This window comes from Bos taurus, chromosome 21 (genome assembly GCF_002263795.3).
Source record: "Bos taurus isolate L1 Dominette 01449 registration number 42190680 breed Hereford chromosome 21, ARS-UCD2.0, whole genome shotgun sequence".
In the NCBI taxonomy this organism is placed as follows: Eukaryota; Metazoa; Chordata; class Mammalia; order Artiodactyla; family Bovidae; genus Bos; species Bos taurus.
Genome location: NC_037348.1, coordinates 7,132,885 through 7,155,542, shown reverse-complemented (window position 1 = coordinate 7,155,542; position 22,658 = coordinate 7,132,885). Strand labels below are relative to the sequence as shown.

General features: G+C 48.1%; 1 long non-coding RNA gene across 2 annotated transcripts; it reads left to right on the top strand.

Annotated features, from left to right (window-relative positions):
* Positions 1–9,099: 9,099 nt before the first annotated feature.
* Positions 9,100–22,309, top strand: LOC132343326 (uncharacterized). 2 transcript variants are annotated; one of them, XR_009492086.1, is made up of 4 exons: positions 9,100–10,814; positions 13,493–13,663; positions 19,966–20,114; positions 21,094–22,309. It is a non-coding gene; the product is annotated as an uncharacterized lncRNA (long non-coding RNA). The 2 variants fall into 2 exon arrangements; XR_009492085.1 differs by lacking the exon at positions 9,100–10,814 and adding an exon at positions 12,834–13,294.
* The last annotated feature ends 349 nt before the right edge of the window (positions 22,310–22,658 follow it).

The window sequence follows — 22,658 nt, the reverse complement described above, 5'->3', positions numbered from 1 at the left end:
GAACAGCCTGCTTGATTTCCAGACCTATTATATAACCATAGTAATCAAGACTCTGAAGTACTGGCACAGAGACAGACACAGATCAACAGAACAGAACAGAGAACCCAGAAATAGACTCTCACAAAAATGCCCAACTGATTTTTGACAAAGCTGCAAAGGCAATTCAGTGGAGGAGGGATAGTCTTTGCAGCAAAGGATGTTGGCGCAATTGGACATCTAATGGCAAAAAGTGAACCTGAGCCCAAATGTTACACCTAATTCAAAGTGGATCACGGACTTGAATGTAAAATGTAAAACTATAAATCATTTAGAAAAAAAGTAAGATGAGATCTTCAGGATTTAGGATTAAGCCAAGCTTCTAAACTTGACGCCAAAAGCACAGTCTTTAAAAGGCTAAACTGTTAAGTTGGACCTCATCAAAATTCAAAACTTTGTTCTGTAAAATATCCTGTTAAGAAGATGAAAAGACAGGCTAGAGACTGCGAAAAATTATTTGCAAACCATATACCTGACAAAGAATTGGTATCTAGAATGATATATAAAAACTCTCAAAACTTAACAGTAAAACAAAGCAAAGCAAAAGTCAGTTAGAAAATGGCATGGAAAAACGTTTTCACCAAAGATGTTTAACATCATTAGAAATTAAGAAAATACAAATTAAACCACAGATATCACTACATACCTGTTACAGTGACGAAAGATAGGGACAGCACTAAATGTTAGTAGAGAAATGATATCGTTATACTGCTGGTGGGAATGCGAAGTGGTGTGGTCACTCGAAAACATTTTGGCAGTTTCTTATAAAACTAAACATACAACTGTCATACAACATTTGCACTCCTGGGCATTTATCCTAGAGGAATTAAATTTATATTCCCACAAAAAGCCTGTACAGAAATGTTTATAGCGGCTTCATTGGTAAAATCCCTGAACCTGCATGAAGCTTCAGGGAATTATGCTAAATGGAAAAAAATCAACAATCCCAAAGGTTACATTTATAAAATAGATTTGTGATTGCCACAGGTAAAAGACGAGTCAGGGAAGGGAGTGTGGTGAGGGTGGGAAAGGAGTAGGTGTGGCTAAAAAAGGGCAACTAGAGGGACCCTTGTGGGATGGAAATGTCCTGCATCTTGACTGCAGCTGTGTCAGTGTCCTGGTGGTGATATCGTACTCACTGCAGTTTTGAAAGATGTCAACATCACCATTTTGAGAAACTGGGTAAGGAAAACATGAAAGTGAAAGTCACTCAGTCGTGTCCGACTCTTTACGACTCCGTGGATGGTCCATGGAATTCTCCAGGCCAGAATACTGGATTGGGTAGCCTTTCCCTTCTCCAGGGGATCTTCCCTATCCAGGGATTGAACCCAGACCTCTTGCGTTACAGGCAGATTCTTTACCAGCTGAGCCACAACAGAAGCCCAACAATACTGGAGTGGGTAGCCTCTCCCTTCTCCAGCGGATCTTCCCTACCTAGGAATCGAACCACGGTCTCCTGCATTGCAGGCAGATTCTTTATCAGCTGAGCTATCAGGGAAGCCCCAAGGGGTACATAATGTTTCTCTATTATTTCTACAATTGCATATGAATCTACAATTATCAGAAAATAAAAATGTTAATAAGTGTTTTTAAGGAAAATAGTTGAAATGTCTAATGTCAGGAGCATTGCTAAATGAACTACAGGTCATTCATATATTGTAAAATAAACAGCAGTCATGAAGAATAAGGGAGCTCCAATGCAGGGGGATGTGAACAGTTAGGTAAAAACAGCAAGGCACAAAAATGTGTGTAGATGTAACTCTTTTGCTACAAAATGATAAATTTGAAGTATAAATGCATAGAAAAAGTTTGGGTAGGTAAGCTATAAAGTGCTAATAGTCATTCCTCATGGGGAAAGAGATTAGTTGGGAGACAGACACACTTTAACTTATAACAACAAATTTGTGCCAAAAAAAAAAAAATTCTTCATTTTATAAATTAAGAAATTGAGGCTTAGCAGAGGTGAACACAATGGTCAAGGTCACCAAGCTGGGAAGGGGTTCAGAGCTTGGCTCCAAACTCAGACCTTCTGACTCAAATCTAGAGTGGCTGAGGCAGGAAATCAGCAGGACGGCTCCTCCAGACCTGCTGCTGTGCCCGGGACTGTCCTCAGATAAGGAGCTCTCCAGAGAGGAAGAACCTGGGACAAGGAAGATCTGCAAGGGTGTGGAGAACAGGAAATGGCTCCGGCTGGGATTTTCCCTGCCCCCGGCGCAGGGAGCACCAGGAACCCAGCAGAGAGGCAGGAGGGGCCGGGGAGCCTGGCTTTCAGGAGACACCCAGCCACTGTGCCAGGCTCTGAATGGGCTCTCAGCAGTCACAGTCCCTGTTTTCCCGGATCTTCACCATCCAAGCAGGAGACCGATGGTAGTCGGGTTTCCAGGGTGCATCAAGATCCTGCAATCACGGGTGCTGGGGGCCTGGGAGAGCCTCAGAGAAGAGCCCATATTTGAGCAGAGCCCTGGGAAAATATGAGTAAGAGTGAGCTGGGTAAAGCAGGAACAAGTGGTTTTCTCAGCAAAAGGATTAGCATGGCCCAAGGCATGGAGGGAGGTGATAAGCTGTGGCTGAAACCAAAAGAGAGGGCTTGAAGTCAGGCAGCAAGCTTGGGGTCCGTGGGGACATTCTCTAGTTGGGAGCCCCTGAAGTTTTGTGCCCGTGAGAGTCCCCAGGTATATGTTTCTGGGGGTGAGTTCTGGCAGCTGATGGAGGGGAAGGGGAAGAGGCAGGTGACAGTTGGAGGGCCACTGCTGCAGCAGCTAAGGTACATGTAATAAGGTAGAGGCCAGGGAATCAGAAGGGCAGGGATGGTTTGGAGGAATATACTTGAAGAGTATGTTGTGAGCAAGATGAACAGGACTTGCTATGGGGCAGCTCTGTTGGTTTTTGGACACCCAGCAGCCACGGCCTCCTCTCTGGTCACAGGGCCATGATTTCCCTTGGTGATATCTTGGAGAGATTCTCAGCCAGAAGGCCCTGCCCACAACCTTTCTGCAAGGTCAAAACTGTCTTTACCTTGTGTCCTGAGACGTTGACCCTTGACTGCGTGCTCAATCGCTAAGTCATGTCCGACTCTTTGGGACCCCATGGACTGTAGCCTGGCAGTTTCCTCTGTTCATGGGATTTTCCAGGCAAGAATCCTGGAGTGGGTTGCCATTCCCTTCTCCAGGGGGTCTTCCTGACCCAGGGATCGAACCCACATCTCCAGCATCGGCAGGCAGATTCCTTACTACTGAGCTACCCCTTGGATCCTGAGACTTTGACTCTTGAGAGGGGTAGACACACATGAATAGAACTGGTGGACTCTGTCATCTACCCCTTGCCCCTCCTGCAGGGCCCTGAGGCTGTTTCTCCAGTCTTTCTTCAAGCTAATGACCCTCCCTCTCTCTGCAGCCCCTTCCAAAGGGCCTTGGTGACGGGTGGGCTGTGGCCGTGTTAGAGACAGAATGGAATCCGCTGGGCTCTTCAGTTGCACACACTCTGAGAAGATTCTTTAGCAATTCCCCTGGGTCCTGTGGGCGTCTTTCTTCATTCTCTCTATGTGGTCTGGGTTCTGCTAGGTTTGAATCATCTATCAACCCTGACTCACTCACTCAACGCACACATAACTCAAAAATTAAAGCGTTTCCACGGCCCAACCTCCCAGAATCCGTCTCAGAATGTGGCTTCAAGGGAATGTTGATGTGGAATTCCTTAAAGTGGAATCCATTTCACTCTCTGAGGCACTGACTCAGGATGTCCTGTGTGACTATAAACGGTTGGGCGTGTGTAAATGTTTATGTCACCCAGCTCTCCCAAGTATCGCACCTGTGTGGTAATGCCTTGGTCTCCTTGTGAGCGGCACTAACTGTCATTAGGACTTTGGCTAAACATCGCCCTGGTGGAGAAGGGCAGGGAAAACAACACTGTTGCCGGGAGGTCCTTAGGGTGGCGGGGGGAGTGGGACCTACAGGGACTGAGTTTTACAGAGCACCTTCTAGAAGTCAGGAACTGAGCTCAGTGAACTGAGGTTCTGACACACATGATCTCAAGTTCTTACAACAGCCTTGAGGGGAACATGTCACTTACTATCCCCACTTTACAGACAAGAAGACCAAGATGTATCAAGATCAGGCATTTAGCAGGTGGTGGAGTATGAGTAAGAATCCAGAAAAGTGCATCAAATGACACATGGACCCGCAGGGAAGGGAGGATCCAAGTGCAGAGAAAGCAAGCTCAGGGCTTTAGGTCCTGCTGCCCCGCCGAGGCGTGGATGTCTGAGGCACGTGTGGGAGAACCAAGCTTTGCATTGCACGAGAAACTGGCAAGGCTGAGAAAGGCCGCCCAGATGCCTTACTACAATAAGTTGTAATACAGAGAGCGAGCTGTAATAAATCAAGAGAACCTGAGCCTGTGGGGGTGGGCACGCCAGGCCTCCTGCCTCCTAGAAGCCCATAGAGTTGTTCCTGGCATCCGGAAAGCCTGGGAGAGCCTTTTTGGGGTCTGCAGCAGGACACGTTTCCTTTCAGAATGACTTCCCTGCTCACAATGATGCTGTTCTCTGAGCCCTTCCACCCACCCGTCTACAGAAAAAGGGCCCCGGCAGCTGTATCTACACACCTACCCCTGTCTTCCTGACCCCAGGTGGCTGGACTAGTTAGCTCCTGGGTGAATCGAGCTGTAGAGACAGCGAATATCAGTTAGGGGCTGTGTCGCAACCGTCTTCCAGCCCACACACGCACAAAGCATCACAGAAGATGAGTTGGTGGAAAAGAGCAGAGGGAAGCAAGACGGATAGGGAGTAGATTCCTGTATCCTTGGCACCTTCCAGGCCTGGTCTTCACCTCTCTTGGAGGTTTTTTAAATTTCATCCTAGATTCCAAGACGGTACCCAAGTTCCTCCCAATAAATGTCATAGGTTTGTTGGACCTGGACTTTTTGACCAGGACTTTTGGACCAAAAGTCCTGACGATCCCAGGAGAGGAGGATGTATCCTTTTGAAATACTAGACACCTACTGCTCAAGGACCCTCCCCAAGGATCCCAGAGGGGCTGGGGAAAGAAGCGACCAGTCGTATCCAGTTGAGGTTGAGATCCTGATTCCAACTTTAGGTGAAACAAAAGAGTTAAACTCCAAGGACATTTATCAAAATAATTGAGCCCTATCAGAATGAAGCAGGCATCACTCTCACTATGATAACTGAACCTTTCAATGTCAACTCCAAGGACTCACACACAGCTTCTGGGTGTAATTTATCTGCCGAGACTGTTCTGTATTAACCCACTAATCTATGACCGACTAATGACTCAGGACGCTGTTCCCCTCGACCTCACATAAAGGTTTTCCTCATGCTGCCCTCCCAAATAGGGCAGGGATGGCGGGTGGCTGTCTTGTTATCACACTTGTTTCCCTCAACTGGAATCAGATATTCAAAGCCTTCTGTTTTACCTTTGGCCAGTTCCCACAACCCTTCCTGGGATCTTTCCTCAGACTCAGGGAACCCATGGTCCCTGGTATCACCTCTGCCAAGCCCTCCACTGCAGCAGCATGACACCTGGTGCCCAGCAAGGCAAACCAGCCTTCACCTGGCTTCTTGGGGCAGGATGGTCCTAAGGGCTGTGACTTCCCAGTACTGTCAGAACTCTGCTAAGTAAGAAGGAAGACCTGGGAAGCCAGTGGTGGCAGAAATTCAAGGGAAGGGGTAGAGATGTTCTGCGTCACCCACTTCTGCCCTCTTTTCTAGAGGAGTGATCAGGGGCCTCATATGTTGCTGGCTGCAGCAAGGAGCCTCCCTCCTTTCCTGCTGGGTCCCAGAGATGGCCGTGGTCCCCATGACCCCCTGCAGCTGGGAGCACCAGGGTTGCAGATCAAGCCCCACCAGCAGGGCTCGTGCTGTGACCAGAGGCCCAAGGACCCCCCTGTGTTCAGTGTGTATAACCTCAAAGCAGAGAATTTGCCTTTTATTAGCAGCCCCACGCACATCACAAGCCTCCAAAGGCATTTATGAAGAGCCTCTTTCTTCTTTGTCTATTTCGATGCTAGAGAAAGAGCTGCATTTTAAAATTTCGCTGACTGATTTATACCCTGCCTGTTTCCAAAGCAGATGACAATAAAACCACAGGTATGAGTATGGCCAGGAACACTTGCCCAAGACAAAAGAGGGGAACAAAGGCAGGGAATTGTGCCCAGTCCTCAGCCTTTCGGGAAGGTAGAATCTAAGATGTCATTCTCTGGATTGTCTTTAAACTTCCCCAAGATGTAAGGGCTCCTGTCACCTCTTTCTGCACACTCCCCCAGCCCCGCCAGAAGGGCAGTCCCCGCTTTGTGGCTGTGTTCCAGGCCCACTTGGAGGAACTGCTCTGTTGCAGGGTGGCCGGCTGCCGCTGAGGAGCCACATGGGCCTGCTGCTGTCTCCTGCCCTCTCCTGCCCGGCCGCCTCTGCCCTCTTGGCCTGGCTGCGAAAGACCCAGGAGGCTTGCGTTTCTCAGCCGAGCCTGCACGCTGCTGACAGCTCCTTCAGTCTGTGCCCTGGCCTGGTTTGCAGTGCGTTCTCCTCTCGGGTGAAGAAGCCAGTGGGGGTCCCCGCCCAGGCAGTTCGCTGTGCCTGGTGCCACAGGGCATCAAGATGAATGCCACAGGCTGTGCCCTCGGGGTGGGGGAGGCCGACGCAGACCCGCCAGCGTCCGGAAGTGAAAGGGGAAGAGGGAGGCAGTGGAAAGCGCTGAGTGTGGGCTTCCGGCAGAGCCCACCCGCCGCCTGCAGAGTTTCTGCTGGAGCCTGCGTGGGCAGCGCCTCCGCGCCGGCCTCGCGGTGCGGGCAGTGAGGCCAGAAGGGACCCCCTTTAAACTCTGCTCCTGCTATCGCCTCTCCTTGAACCTTAAAAACGGGAGACACAAAAACTTCCTTTTGTGTCTCTCAGGGAGCGTGATGTGATGGGAAGAGGGGCCGAACTCGGGCCCCTTCTGGGCCCTCCTGTTTCCGGGGCCCACAGAACATGGGGTCTGAACTTCTTTGTCCTGCCATCTGCTTCCAGGACCTCCCTGAGTCTCGTTTTCCTTATAAAACGGGGCCCAACAGTAGAAACTGCCCGGAATCTTGGAAATTTAAATGAAATGAACATTTGAAGCCAGGTCAGTACAATAAAGCACGTGTATGTACGTGCATCCACTGGGCACCTCCTCCCTGCAGAGCTTGGCGTGCCCCCGACTGCGACACCCCGGCTCTAGTGTGACCCCGGGTCTGCTGGTGAGGACAGCTGCCCTGGGGCCTGCTTCTCATCTGCCTGGCCCACCCCACCCCTGCCTGGCAGCAGCTGCCTCAGCACCCCTGAGGCCAACTGGGATGGGCCGGAGCTCGGGCAGCTGGTCCTGGATGGGAACTTGGAGGCTTGACTGCGGGCAGAGTGCTGCCTGTGCAGGCCCCAGTCCCGGAATGCCGGCTCGTGAAACTCTAGCCAGCTGACCTTTGGAGCACGGTGTGGACTGAAGCCTGCCTGTGCTTTGGACGCCAGGATGGAGGGAGCATGGAGTGGCGGGAAATGACGCTCACCCATCACAGGCGCCAGCGTCACCCTGGCTTTAACGTCGTCTTCCTCCCAGATTGCTGCATTCTCCTTTCAACATCTTCACTACAAGTGCATTGCTCGATGATCACTACCCGCTGTCAAATAGTAATAATGACAGCAGCAACGTTTACGGAGCTCCCACTGTGTGTGGCGCAGGCGCGATCCAGCTTCATGGCTGCTCTCTGGGTCCCTCCTGCCGGTTGCCTGCCTCAGTCGTCTGGGCTAGGCCCTTAGCGGTGCACAGGAGCTCCCTGACCTGCATCTCACTCATCTTCTGCTTATTGTTTCCCTCTGCCTGGCAAGGTACAAATACAGAAGGCTGCTTTTGAACTGTGGTGTTGGAAAAGACTCTTGAGAGTCCCTTGGACTGCAAGGAGATCCAACCAGTCCATTCTATAAGAAATCAGCCCTGGGTGTTCTTTGGAAGGAATGATGCTGAAGCTGAAACTCCAGTACTTTGGCCACCTTATGCAAAGAGTTGACTCATTGGAAAAGACTCTGATGCTGGGAGGGATTGGGGGCAGGAGGAGAAGGGGACGACAGAGGATGAGATGGCTGGATGGCATCACTGACTCAATGGACATGAGGTTGAGTGAACTCCGGGAGTTGGTGATAGACAGGGAGGCCTGGAGTGCTGCGATTCATGGGATCACAAAGAGTTGGACATGACTGAGCGACTGAACTGAACTGAACTGTGTAGTGTCAGAATGTAAAGTAAGTGGTAGGGAGTGGGCTAGGCCCGACAGAGTGCTTTGGAAATAAGCATGAAGTGAATGAATGGAAGAAGAAACAGAAGCTCAGAGAGGGCAAGTAACTTGCCCAAAGCCACAAAGCTAGAAAGTGGTGGAAAGAAAGTTTAAATTCCATTGTCCCTGACTGCTGAAGACAACAGTGTCTGAGCTGCCACCTCCCTCCACGGGGACGCCTCACCTCTGCTGTCAGCTGCACCCTTCCCCTCTCCCCCTACCAGGGAGTCCTAGGGGCCATGCCAGCCCAGCTTGTGGACTTTCCTAAGAGGACAGACCTGGTGAAGGAGAAAAGGACCCTGTCACCCGTAAGAGGAGAGGGTCCAAGCCGGAACAGGAGAGAGGTGCATCCTGCTGGCTCCTTTGAAACTCTGGGACCCTGTGTGGGGCAGCCTTTGGAAGACGGGAGAGCTGGCTCTACCTGTCCTGCAGATTTGGAATCTAGGTCATTCTGCTGCCTCCCCTCCCCCTCCGGAAGGCGAGCTGATTTCTCCTAGGGTCTCAGAGCAGGAGAGGGGCCAACAAGAGAAAATGTTTTAGTGGGACCCACACCGCGCCTCCTGCTGCCGTCAGGAACATTTCATTTTGAAGCCAATGTAATTTATGAGCTGCAAATGGATTTAGCATTTAAAAGAAAAAGACTTGGAAAAGGTACAAAGTGCACCTCACACCCTTGCACTGAGGCGTGTTTGCGGCTCTATTAATCATCCCAGACAAAAGAGATTTTAATCTAGGGCTAGGCAGTCCAGGGAGGCCCAGCCGTGCTCCCGAACCCCAGGGCTGGCTGGGAGCAGCAGGCGCTGGCTGCGGGCCTGGCCTTCGAGCGGCTCCAGCCTCGGGTGCTCTGCACTTGTGCTGAGCCCTGGTCTGAGTCACGCAGTAGATGAAATTACAGAGGTTCTTGCACATGATGAATCAGAAAGCAGGATCAAGGCAAATATTTGGACAAGCCTTGCCCCGCGTGGAGCAGGAGGGAGTGGAGCAGCCCGCCAGCTGCCTGCCCAGAGATGGTTTCTGACAGAGTGCTGCCAGGGGGCAGGCCACTGCTTACGGGGAATTAGTTCTGATCCATGCAGGCACCCTGCAGTTGGAGCGCTTTGCCAGGCCAGTGCTGAGAGAGAGGCCTGGGAGCATCCTAGGACCCTGAGCTGTGATTCAGTCTCACCCTCCAGGGAGGGGGCCGTGTGGGACAGCGTGCAAGGGTGCGGGGCCGTGCGGGGAGATGGTTCACTTTGAGTCAGCCCATCCGCCTTCTTTTCTGGGAGTCATCACGGCAGCAGGCCGCATTTCCTGCAGCAGTGAGCTGAGGAGACCACGCGGCCCTTCCACTGCCCCTGCCTGGGCCGCAGCAGGGAGGCAGGCAGACGCAGTGACCGCAAAATGGGGAAGGAAGCGAAACCGTGCGCCCTGTGCCAAGGCTTTACTGCTGTGAGGACTTTCAGGAGAGGCTAATTGCCACCCTTTGCAGCTTCAAAGCCAGGCGTTTTCAAGGCTATTCAGAACAACAGCAGCGACAGCTCACCAGTAATAACAAAGCTACCGTAGGTTTGTCTGGAATCTTTATTAATTTTTCAAAATTAACTTTTGAAAGAGCTCAGCCTTCTTGGGGTTATTGTAAGCTACCTTCTCTCCTTTGCAGGGAAGCTCCCAGGAAATAAACGAGTCTGCCCTGGAGACAGCAGATAAACCCCTAGGAGCTAAGGGTTGCTGTTGATGAATGGCAGGGATAGCACATGTATTCTGTGAGCTGACTGCATGCTGGGCAAGCCTGCAACGTCCGGGCAAGCCTCATGAGAACCCTTACAAGGTGGGTGCCATTTCGCAGATGAAGAAATAGGCTTGGGGAGGTTATATTACTGACCCAGACCGTACAGCTAGAGACTGCACAGGCTGAATTCAAACCCAAGCAGTCAGACACCCAGATTATACTCTGCTTCCCAGCAGTTCTCCTGATTACAGACCCATCTGCAAAATGACCACTGGCACAGGGTCAAGTGAAGCCTACCATTCTAATCTTCTTCCAAGTGGTCAGACCTTGAAGAGACCAGACACGATGGCTGCCTTTGGGATCCTGGCTGCTCTTGGAGCTTGAAGAAGGCTGAGGGGAGCTGGCTTCCTCAGAGGCCAGATGGTCCTCAATGGGTCAACCAACGTGGTCTAGCCCACGTGGGCCAGTGTTGTTGGAGACAAAACTCAGCAAAAATCCTCCTACCCAGACACCCTCTGAGACAGCAAGGCTGATGAGCTTGCTTTTGGAGGAGGTCTGCATTCTGAGGTCAGGGAGCCCCAGCTGTGGCTTCACTAGCTGTCACGCTGTTCCCCTTCCTGTTGCTCCATAGAGCCTCGAAACCTGTGACCTAACAAAAGCTATTTTATTATGCACATAGATTCTGAGAGCTGAGAATTCAGATAGAATGTAGTTACAAGTATGAAGGACCTACTTGCTTCGTGATGTGTGGGGTCTTTCTTGTCTGGGAACACTCAAAAACGTGGGTAAATTCAGGGGTGGGGAAGCTATAGCTGGTGGCTGGAATCATCTGGAGGTATCTTCTCTCTGTGTCTGATGGGTGATGCTGGCTGTCAGCTGGAACCTCAGCAGGGCCGTCACCAGAATACACACACGTGGCCTCCTTATGTGGCCTGGGCTTCCTAACAGCGTGGAGGCCTTGGGCATGGGGCCTGCCTTCTTACATGACAACTGTATTTGTTTGCTGTAACAAAGTACTACGACCTCAGTGGCTTGCTTAGAACAACAGAAATGGGTTATCTCACAGTCTGGAGGCTGGAAGTCCAAATTCATGGTGTTGGCAGGGTAGGTTCTCTCTGAGGACCCGGAGGGAATGATCTGTCCCATGCCCTTCTCTTTGACTTGTAGAGGGCCGTCTGCTGTATCTTTACACGTCTTCTCTGTGTGTGTGTGTTTAAATTTCCCCTTTTTATAAGGATACTGGTCTTATTGGATTAGGAGCCACTCTACTGACTTCGTTTTAACTTGACTACCTCTACAAAGACCCTATTTCTAAAGAAGGTCACGTTCTGAGGTACTGAGGGTGGGTGCTCCAACAAATGAATTTGGGGTGGGAGAGCACAAATCAGCCTATAACAACAACTCAGGGCTCAAAGGCAAGTGTTCCAGGAGAATCAGGCAGAAACCACACAGCCTCTTCTGAGTAGCCTTGGAAGTTGAGCTTCATTCTATTGGTCACAAGCTCGTCATTAAGGTCAACCCAGATTCAAGGGGAGGGGGCAGAGACCCCACCTCTTAGCTGGAGGAAGGTAAAGGAACTTGTGGGGCTTTTTTTTTTCCTCTGAAGTGAAATGAAGTCAAAGTCACTCAGTCGTGTCCAACTCTTTGCGACCCCGTGGACTATACAGTCCTTGGACTTCTCCAGGCCAGAATACTGGAGTGGATAGAAGGGAAGCCTTTCCTTTCTCCAGGAGATCTTCCCAACCCAGGGATCAAACCCAGGTCTCCCGTATTGCAGGCGGATTCTTTACCAGCTGAGCCAGGTACATGTTACCTCTCTTCCTCTTTTACATGCAGAGAAAGTAAATCCTGGTGTGCTGAGGTCGCCTGCTCAGGGTTGGAGAGTCAGTGCGCTGGGAAGCCAGGGTCGGATCTCCGTGTGGCCCGTTTTAGAACTTCCCAGTGTCCCTGCACACGTCAACTCAATCTAAGTGCCAAGTGCTGTGTCTATAAAATGGTCACAATCATACCCAATTCACAGAGTCATTGTAAGGACTCAGTGATGTGAGTTATGTAAAATGCCTGGCCCATCACAAGAGCTCAATTAATGGCAGTTTTTTTCCTCCTTCTTGTCCTTTTTCTCATAAGACATAATTGACATATAACATTATGTTAGTTTCAGGTGTATACCATGATCACTTGGTAAGCATATTGCAAAATGATCCCCACAATAAGTCTAGTTAACATCCATTACCTCACAGAGTTAAATTTTTTTCTCTTGGAGATGAGAACTTTGAAGGTATTCTAATCATTATCATTAATCTTAGCAGTGAAAACAAGATGTCAAGAGATTTTTTGGGGTTACGAGTAATGGGAAAATATCAGATTGAAAATTAAAATCTCTGGATCTTAATTTCAGCTGTGGATGTTTACAACTACTAACCTTTATTGCAACCTTATGATGTATCCAGCCAGGAGCTGAGCATTACCCCATTTGATTGCATTTAAATTTCACTCTGTGAGTGAGGTGCAGAGTTCAGATTTGAACCCAGGAGCCAGTACACTGAATCTCTGTGCTACCCAACCTCTGACCAACAATCTATAAGATTTTTTTCCAGCTATAAACATGTAGCCTGTAGTAATGTCCTGACCCACATAATAATGTAATGACTCATGTTCTCATGTAGGCAAAGATGACTTCATTTATTTTTCTATACCTAAAACTGTTTCATATCTTTAGGTTTCCTATTTCTCCCTGATGACAGAAATTATAACCTAGTCATTTTCATGAAAACCCAGTAGAATTCAGTGATTTCTCAATTTAGATTAAAGCTCATTGCAACTTAGGGTTTTCTATGTGGGATAATGTCTTAGTTCTGCAGGGAATTTATGGATGATCATGCCCAGAATATGCTTGGTTCATGATAGAGGAAGAGACGAAACTAAGTCTTCCTAAATTCCGTTTCATTTCCTCTGCCTGAGCACACAGGAGGACCGCATTTCCCAATCTCCCTTGTAGTTAGGTTGGGTACATGTGATTAGTTTTGGTCAAGGGGCTGTATGAGGAGATAATGCATGTTGTTTATTTGCTAAGGCGATGTAAAGCCCTCTGTGTGACTTTCCAATCCTTTTCTCCTGCTGGAGCCACCCTAGCGGCCATAACTAAGCATGCTGGATTTCTGAGTCATCACTTGGAAGGGAGCTACCTAGGAGGAGGAGCCATGAATCAGAGCTAAATGAAGGAGAAACAAACTTTCATGTACCAAGATCCTCTGTTTTGGGGTATGTTTGTGACTGCAGCATAGCTACCCTATTCTAACCATAACAAGAGTCATCCTGGGCCCCTCTGAGATATACACTGTTCAGTGTGGACTATCAACATTGATTTCCACTGGTATCTGTTGAAGTGGATTTTGAATCTCCAAAGCCAAGAATTTGGTTCCTTGGTATTTGAATTCTGTTGCATTTTCTCTTTCTCAGGGAAAGGAGACTTCTGGAAGAAGCAGGGCAGTAAGAATATGCTGGGGAGTGGAAGCAGGATCCTTAATTTTTGTCTCTGAGCACAATAGTGCTGTAATAACGAGGAGCGCTGCACCATGCTACTCACCACTCACACTAACCTGTCACGCAGACATTACCCATCTTTGACAGGTGAGAAAAGGGGCTGAGGAAGTTCAAGTGCCTAGCCTAAGATCAAGTGGCAGTGCCTTGGACCTGGGGAAGGTGGTCTTTCTTCAGGGCATGTGTCAGCAGAGCTAGAAAAAGTCTCTACAAGGATAAAGCGAAGGCAGACATACAGAGCCCGTGCAAGCCAGGGAGAGCACCAAGCCTGTGGCTGTGCCCAGCGAAACCTCGAGGATCCTCAAAACCAGTATGTTTACGGGTGTCCACTGCTACGGGGTTCAAAGAGAGAGGAGGGCAAGCTTCATGAGCGTGGACCCTCTGTTCTGGGCAATGCTGTGTCCTTGGGTCCTAGAGCAGCATCTGGCCCACTGCAGACACTGAAATAATATTTGTCCAATGAGTTAATAGAAGAAGAGAAAGAAATAGGATCTGCTCTCAGGTCCCTCGTCATTTGGCTGAGAAAACCAATTTCACTAGGAAAATAGGAGCGCACTAAACCAGGCCAAAGAAACTCTTCGCAAGTATGAATGCAATGAAGAAAAATAGCCAATATGTGGGTAAGGCCACCTGGATATTGCAAATGTCATGTCTCTGCGTCACACAACTGAAGTGTCTCCAGGGCTGTCTCTGTATGACTTCCAGCAATTGTGATGATCGACATTAGAACCAAGAGGCTGAGTTTATGGGGGAAAGTTTGTTTTTAAGCAAATTGGGATAGAGTGAGTCTAAAGGGTATCCACAGAGGATGGGTGCCTCAGAAAGGAATAAAGGATCGGGCATTTCTGAAGCCTCACCAGGGCAGAGCAAGCAGGGTCAGACCCTGAACGGGGAGGGGTGGAGCGTGTCATAGAGGAAGATGCTTCCAAGAAGAGCACTGTCTTCTGAGGCTTTTGTCAGACGAAATACTGTGCACGGTGTGATGTCCCTTCACTAAAGACCACTGATGCCCAGGGAGACCCCAGTGGGTCGGGACAGGCTGGCCTTCAGGAGGTGACAGAGGACAGTACAGGACTTCCAGTGCCTGGTTGGAGGGGAGCTTAAATAGAGCCAAACACGTGATCAGCCCTCTCCATGACATTGGTGTGAGGGTTAATAATGTACGTAGTACCTAGGACAGCCGTCCCCAACATGTTTGGCACCAGGGACCAGTTTTGTGGAAGATAATTTTTCCCAGGATGGGGGTGGGGGTGTTTTCAGGATGATTCTCATAAGGAGGACGAAGCCTTAATCCCTCAATGCCCAGTTCACAGTAGGGCCTGTGCTCCTCTGAGGATCTAATGCTGCTGCTGATCCCCAGATAGTCGGTGGAGTTCAGGCAGGAATGTGAGTGATGGGGGGCAGCTGTAAATACAGAGGAAGCTTTGCAGGCTCACCTGCCACTCACCTCCTGCCCTGGGCCTTGTTCCTAACAGGCCACAGAACAGTACCAGTCTGCGGCCTGGGGGCTGGGGACCCCTGACCCGGGACATTTACCACCTGGGCCAGGGTGAGGGAAAGTGGGGGATTTAAAGAGTGGGGTCCTGTAGGAACAGGAACTAAATATTTGTTCATTCCATATAGTGTCTAACCAGAGAAAACATAGCATCAGTTCAGTTCAGTTCACTCACTCAGTCGTGATGGACTCTTTGTGATCCCATGGACTGCAGGACACCAGGCCTCCCTGTCCATCACCAATTCCTGGAGCTTGCTCAAGCTCACGTTCACTGAGTCAGTAATGCCATCCAACCATCTCATCCTCTGTCGTTCCCTTCTCCTCCTGCCTTCAATCTTTCCCAGCATCAGGGTCTTTTCCAATGTGTCTGCTCTTCACATCAGGTGGCCAAAATATTGGAGCTTCAGTTTCAGCATCAGTCCTTCTAATGAATAATCAGGTTTGATTTCTTTTAGAATTGACTGGTTTGATCTCCTTGCAGTCAAAGGGACTCTCAAGAGTCTTCTCCAACACCACAGTTCAAAAGCATTAACTCTTCAGCGCTCAGCTTTCTTTATGGCCCAACTCTTACATCCATACACGCTGCTGCTGCTGCTGAGTCACTTCAGTCATGTCCGACTCTACGTGACCCCACAGACAGCAGCCCACCAGGCTCCTCTGTCCCTGGAATTTTCCAGGCAAGAATAACTGGAGTGAGTTGCCATTTCCTTCTCCAAGGCATGCATTCATGCTAAGTCGCTTCAGTCATGTCTGACTCTGTGAGACCCTATGGACACAGCCCACCAGGCTCCTCTGTCCACAGGATTCTCTAGGGAAGAATACTGGAGTGGGTTGCCATTTCCTTCTCCAATCCATACATGACTACTGGAAAATATGCCGATGACACCACCCGAATGGCAGAAAGCAAAGAGGAACTTAAGAGCATCTTGATGAAAGTGAAAGAGGCGAGTGAAAAAGCTGACTTAAAACTCAACATTCAAAAAACTAAGATCATGGTATCTGGTCCCATCACTTCATGGCAAATAGATGGGGAAACAATGGAAACAGTGACAGACTTTATTTTCCTGGGCTCCAAAATCACTGCAGATGGTAACTGCAGCCATGAAATTAAAAGACACTTGTTCCTTGGAAGAAAGACTATGACCAATCTAGACAGCATATTAAAAAACAGAGACATTATTTTGCCTAAAAAGGTCCATATGTTTGACTAAATGGACCTTTTTTGGCAGCACTTGCTCCTTGGAAGAAAAACCATGACCAACCGAGACAGCATATTAAAAAACAGAGACATTACTGTTTTTAATAAGCTGTCTAGGTTGGTCATAACTTTTCTTCCAAGGAGCAAGGGTCTTTTAATTTCATGGCTGCAGTCACCATCTGCAGTGATTTTGGAGCCCAGGAAAATAAAGTCTGTCACTGTTTCCACTGTCAGCCCATTTATTAGCCATGAAGTGATGGGACTGGATACCATGATCTTAGTTTTTTGAATGTTGAGTTTTAAGCCAACTTTTTCACTCTCCACTTTCACTTTCATCAAGAGGCTTTTTAGTTCCTCTTCGCTTTCTGCCATAAGGGTGGTGTCATCTGCATATCTGAGGCTATTGATATTTCTCCTGGCAATCTTGATTCCAGCTTGTGTTTCATACATTTCACATGATGTACTCTGTATATAGGTTAAATAAGCAAGGTGACAATAAACAGCCTTGATGTACTCCTTTCCCAATTTGGAACCAGTCCCTTGTTCCATATCCAGTTCTAACTGTTGCTTCTTGACCTGCATATAGATTTCTCAGAAGGTAGGTAAGGTGGTCTTGTATTCCCATCTCTTTCAGAATTTTCCACAGTTTATTGTGATCCACACAGTCAAAGGCTTTGGCATAATCAATAAAGAAGAAATAGATGTTTTTCTGGAACTCTCTTGCTTTTTCCATGATCAAGCAGATGTTGGCAATTTGATCTCTGGTTCCTCTGCCTTTTCTAAATCCAGCTTGAACATCTGGAAGTTCTCAGTTCATGTAATGTTGAAGCCTCACCTCGAGAATTTTGAGCATTACTTTGTTAGCATGTGAGGTAGGAGTAACAGGCAAGTTTGGCCTTGGAGTACAAAATAAAGCAGGACAAAGACTAACAGAGTTTTGCCAAGAGAACACACTGGTCATAGCAAACACCCTCTTCCAACAACACAAGAGATGGCTCTACACATGGACGTCACCAGATGGTCAACACTGAAATCAGATTGATTATATTCTTTGCAGCTGAAGGTGGAGAAGTTCTATACAGTCAGCAAAAACAAGACTGGTAGCTGACTGTGCCTCAGATCATGAACTCCTTATTGCAAAATTCAGACAAATTGAAGGAAGTAGGGAAAACCACCAGACTATTCAGGTATGACCTAAATCAAATCCCTTACGATTATACAGTGGCAGTAACAAATAGATTCAACGAATTATATCTGATAGACAGAGTGCCTGAGGAACTATGGACAGAGGTTTGTGACACTGTACAAGAGGTAGTGATCAAGACCACCCCCAAGAAAAAGAAATGCAAAAAGCCAAAATGGTTGTCTGAGGAGGCCCTACAAATAGCTGTGAAAAGAAGAGAAGTGAAAGGCAAAGAAGAAAAGGAAAGATATACCCATTTGAATGCAGAGTTCCAAAGAACAGCAAGGAGAAATAAGAAAGCCTTCCTCAGTGATCAAAGCAAATAAATGGAGGAAAACAATAGAATGGGAAAGACTAGAGATCTCTTCAAGAAAATTAGAGACACCAAGGGAACATTTCATGCAAAGATGGTTACAATAAAGGACAGAAATGGTATGGACCTAACAGAAGCAGAAAATATAAAGAGGTGGCAAGAATACACAGAACTGTTCAAAAAAGATCTTAATGACCCAGATAATCATGATGGTGTGATCATTCACCTAGAGCCAGACATCCTGGAATGGGAAGTCAAGTGGGCCTTAGGAAGTGTCACTATGAACAAAGCTAGTGGAGGTGATGGAATTCCAGCTGAGCTATTTCAAGTCCTAAAAAATGATACTGTGAAAGTGCTGCACTCAATATGCCAGCAAATTTGAAAAGCTCAGCAGGGGCCACAGGACTGGAAAAGGTCAGTTTTCATTCCAATCCCAAAGAAAGGCAATGCCAAAGAATGCTCAAACTACCTCACAATTGCACTCATCTCACACGCTAGCAAACTCAGCATAGGTACTGTTGTTCTTTCAGACAATACCCATGTCAGACATTGCTAATGTATTGCCAGACTTTCTTACGAAGGCCAGACTCACACTCAGAACCTTCTCAACATTGCACCCCAGGTAGCCACTACCAATGGAATGTTGATTTAGGAGATTAAATCAGTTTGCCTTGCTTGTCCTGACCCCGAGGCCACAGACAGGCAGGCAGCTGATGAGTTGAATGGAGACTGGAAATATTGTAAGATGTTATGGGAAAACCTAAACTGACTCTTTGGCCAAACTAATACAGTGGGTTGTTTTTTAATTCCCTCACATAAGATTTGAATTAGCTGATGACATTTTTAATTGGGGAATTTCACATCAATATCCAGATTTCCGGCTTCTCTTAAAAAACTAGAGTGTCTGGCAACACTGCTCTCCTGCATGGTAACAACTGCCCATAGCTAAGGAGTGGCTCTCCCCCGACACTCCATGAAAGGCTGGGTGCTGTGTGGTTTGCAGGTCCTTCCTGGCCCCCGTTGGCCTTTAGGATCGCCCCCATCCCTGCCTCTCAGCCTAACCGGCTGAACACAGGCAAGAGAGTGGCTCTGAAGACGGCCCACGTTCGAGTCCCACTTCTGCCAGTTGGGCATCGCATGACTTTGGACAAGTGCTTATCTTTATTGGGCCTTTGCTTTCTCATCTGTATAATGGGGGTTTACAACAGTACACTTACCTCATGAGGTGCTTGTGAAGATCAAATGAATTAGAACAGTGCCTAACACACAGGAATCACTGAAATAAGCTTAACTATCATTGTTAAGCCTTTGAAGTTTCTGTAAACACTGGAGAGCCTGTCTCTAAGTCCCGAGGAAATGAGCTACAGAAGGGCCAGATGGTGTCCCCCGACACGGGAGCACGCAGGGTCATTACTGGGGGCAGATCTCTGACCCCACCCCAGAGCTTGGAAGCAGCTTTCTGGATCTACAGTGCTCAGGACACTCATGGTCTGGGGCACGTATTTGAGCTCAGGAAAAGGAAAGAAACCGCTTGTTATTTGACCTCACTGTTTCAAGGGTGGGCCTGGAGGGTGCTCCTGTCTGGGAAGAATTACAAGATGAAGCTAATTAGAGTAGAAATGTTGGCTGGAATGCACACTCAGAGCCAGCGAGAGGGGGCCCTGGCTGTTCTAATGACATACTTTAATGGGGTGGAGATTCAAAAATACAGACAAATAAACAAAAGCAAAAATAAACACGCAAACAAAAGCAGCACTAAGGCAAGCCTGAGAGGCAGATGTCAGCCACCCCTTACTTTTTAATCTGGGAGGTGCTTTTAACCCCAACACCCAGTCTGCCCACCCTCCCTTCTGTCCCACACCCCCCGGCCTGGGAACATCCTGCTGCAGCTCTTGGGGAAGCAGAGCATCCACATGGCCTCTATGGACACAGGAGCACATGGTGAGGACATGCCGAGGGGCGGGGGGACCTGCATGGTGCACGGTGGGGTGAGTACCAGCTGGGGGCACATACAGGGTGTGCAGGGAAATGGGTGTTTTGGTTGAGGAAGTTCATCGCCCCTCCCTGGGGACACTGAGCCCAGATGCTTTTGAACTGCATCCCTTGTTTTCTTCTCTCTTTGAGAGATAAAAAGGCCATTGGTTCTGCTTGAAATTCATCCAAATGGCTGCCTGAATGCCCGTCGGGCCTCTCGTTTCTCCAGCTTTGCCAGCCTTTGCTTTGGGTGTGTTGCCGGTGAGAGAGGGTAGATTTAGATACACCTGCGCTGGAGGAGGCGGGAGACTCTTCACAGGGAAGGACACAGAGGATGGGGAGTCCTCAGAATAACCGAGGAACTCACAGCTGGTGGAGGTGAGAGAAATGGAGAGAGAACAGGCATGAAGCCTATGGCTCCTCCAAAGCTCAGCCCCTGGAGGCGCCCGGCCACCCTCTGCCACGTGCCCTGTGGGCCAGGCCCCAGCCTGGCCATGCACGCAGCCCACGTCCCCTAACCCCGACCACAGGAATGAACTGCTCTGAGGGTCCTATCGACCCCACCTTCCTCCTCTTTGCTCCTTCTGTGTGTAATTCATGGCAGGGGAGACATGCCCTGTCCAAATATTTTTCCTGGAGCAGATTAAAGTGAGGTGGGGGGATGGGGGAGGGGTGGGCGTTTGCAAGTGGGCTGACCAGTCTGGGAAGCAAGCGGCTTGCCAGTGCAGCGGGCACTGCTGCGGTAGTGCTCGCAGCCTGAGTGTGTGGCACTCTGCCCAAGGGGGAAACCTGAACCAGCTTTCTCTGTGGAGCCCCCTGCTCCTGCGGGCGGCCCCACCCAGCTCTGAGCCAGACAGCAGGGAAGCCAAGAGACATACGCTAACCTTGACCCACCTCAGCAAGAGGATGCAATCCCTTGGACCAGAGTTTTTGTAGCGGGTGTAAAATTTATGACTCATGTGCAGGAAATAACTTTCCTTACTTTCTACAGTAGAATTCAGTTTATTGAAAAGCTCCATTTCTGCTCAGTGATGGGAAAACGATGAACCTCATGCCTTCAGGAGAGCATGGTCATAGTTTGTTAATACAATTCAGTCCAGTGAACTCAGGCTCTTTGGAGAGATGCTCAGTGTTTCCCAGTGGCACACGGAGTGTGGGGATGCTCATGTACAATCTTGTCAAAGGGTGCTGGGCCCTCTGGTTGACTTGGTACCCTCCTTTGGGTGGTGGGAAGCGTGGAAGCTCCCTCACTCCTGTGATGCCTGCTGAGGATTCCTGTGGTTCACTCCAGGAACAGGGAGGGGTGCAAAGACCACACACCCAAGCCTCAGCTCTCTTCCTCTCCCTCTCTTTCCAGGCTCTTCCTCCAGCCCAAGAAAATGGGACACACTGCATTCCGGCACAGCAGAAAAATTGCCCATATGTTACATCCTGCTTCTTCTGCATTTCACAGCTTAAAAGCAGAACTCTTCATTAATTTGAGGCTCCTAGAGGAGTCAAATTCACAGTGGTGGAAAGTAGGATGGTGGATGCCAGAAGGGAGAGAGAATGATGCAGAGCTGCTTCGTTGCTTCAGAGTTTCAGTTTGGAAAGATGATGAAGTTCTGGAGCTGGAAGGTGGGGATGGCTGCCCAACAATGTGGGTGTACTTACTGCTACTGACCTGAAAACAGCTAGGATGGTAAAAATGGGTGAGATGGGATATATTTTACCACAAGAAAAACTCCATGTTTAGTATGGAGATTCCTTAAAAAGTAGGAATAAATCTACCATATGACCCAGCCGCCCCACTATTAGGCGTATACCATGAGGGAACTATAATTGAAATAGACAAATGTAGCGCAATGTCCCCCAGTGTTCACTGCAGCACTATTTATAATAGCCAGGACGTGGAAGCAACCGAGATGTCCATCCACAGATGAATGGATGAAGCAGCTGTGGCACATACATACAATGGAATATTACTCAGTCATAAAAAGGAACACGTTTGAGTCAGGTCTAATGAGGTGGATAAACCTAGAGCCTATTATACAGAGTAAAGTAAGTCAGACAGAGAAAAACAAATATCACATATATATGGAATCTAGAAAGATGGTACAGATGAATCTATTTGCAGGGCAGCAATGGAAACACAGACAGAGAAGACAGACTTGTGAACACAGGGAGTGGGACAAATGGAGGGGATAGCATGGATATATACTATATATGCTAATATATTAGCATATATATATTATATGTATGTTAACACACATATATTAGCATATATTATATATGTTAACATATATATTAATATACATGTTATTATATATGTAATAATATATAATAATATTATATATTATATATTACATATAATAACACATGTAAAATAGATAGCCAGTGGGAATTTGCTGTATGACTCAGGAGGTCAAACCAGTGCTGTGACAACCTAGAGGGATGGGGTGGGAGGTGGGAGGCAGGGTCAAGAGGCAGGGGACATATGTATACCTATGGATGATTCCTGTTGATGTGTGGCAGAAACCAACACAATAATGTAAAGCAATTATCCTTCAGTTAAAAATAAGTAAAAAATTTAAAACTCCATGTTTAGTCTTTCTGGATTTAATTCTTCATATATAACAAGATGCTTTGGGAATTTAGAACAGTTTTTTGTGTGTGTGTGTTTTTTTCTCTCAAGTACCTACCTCTGATCGCTGAAAGACTAAGTAAGAAAGGGGCTTCAAGAATCCATCCAAGATGTCAAAAAGGCATAGTTTCTTTCTCTTTTTAATCCAACTATGAATAATCTTAATCCTCCCCTTGCTGTACCAGGATACATTGTTAAGGAAGTATAAAAAGTTTTTAAATTCATTAATTAATTCTATGCATTATCTCCATTTTCATTAACTATGTGTTAGATATACTGGTCCCCTTCATGGATCACAG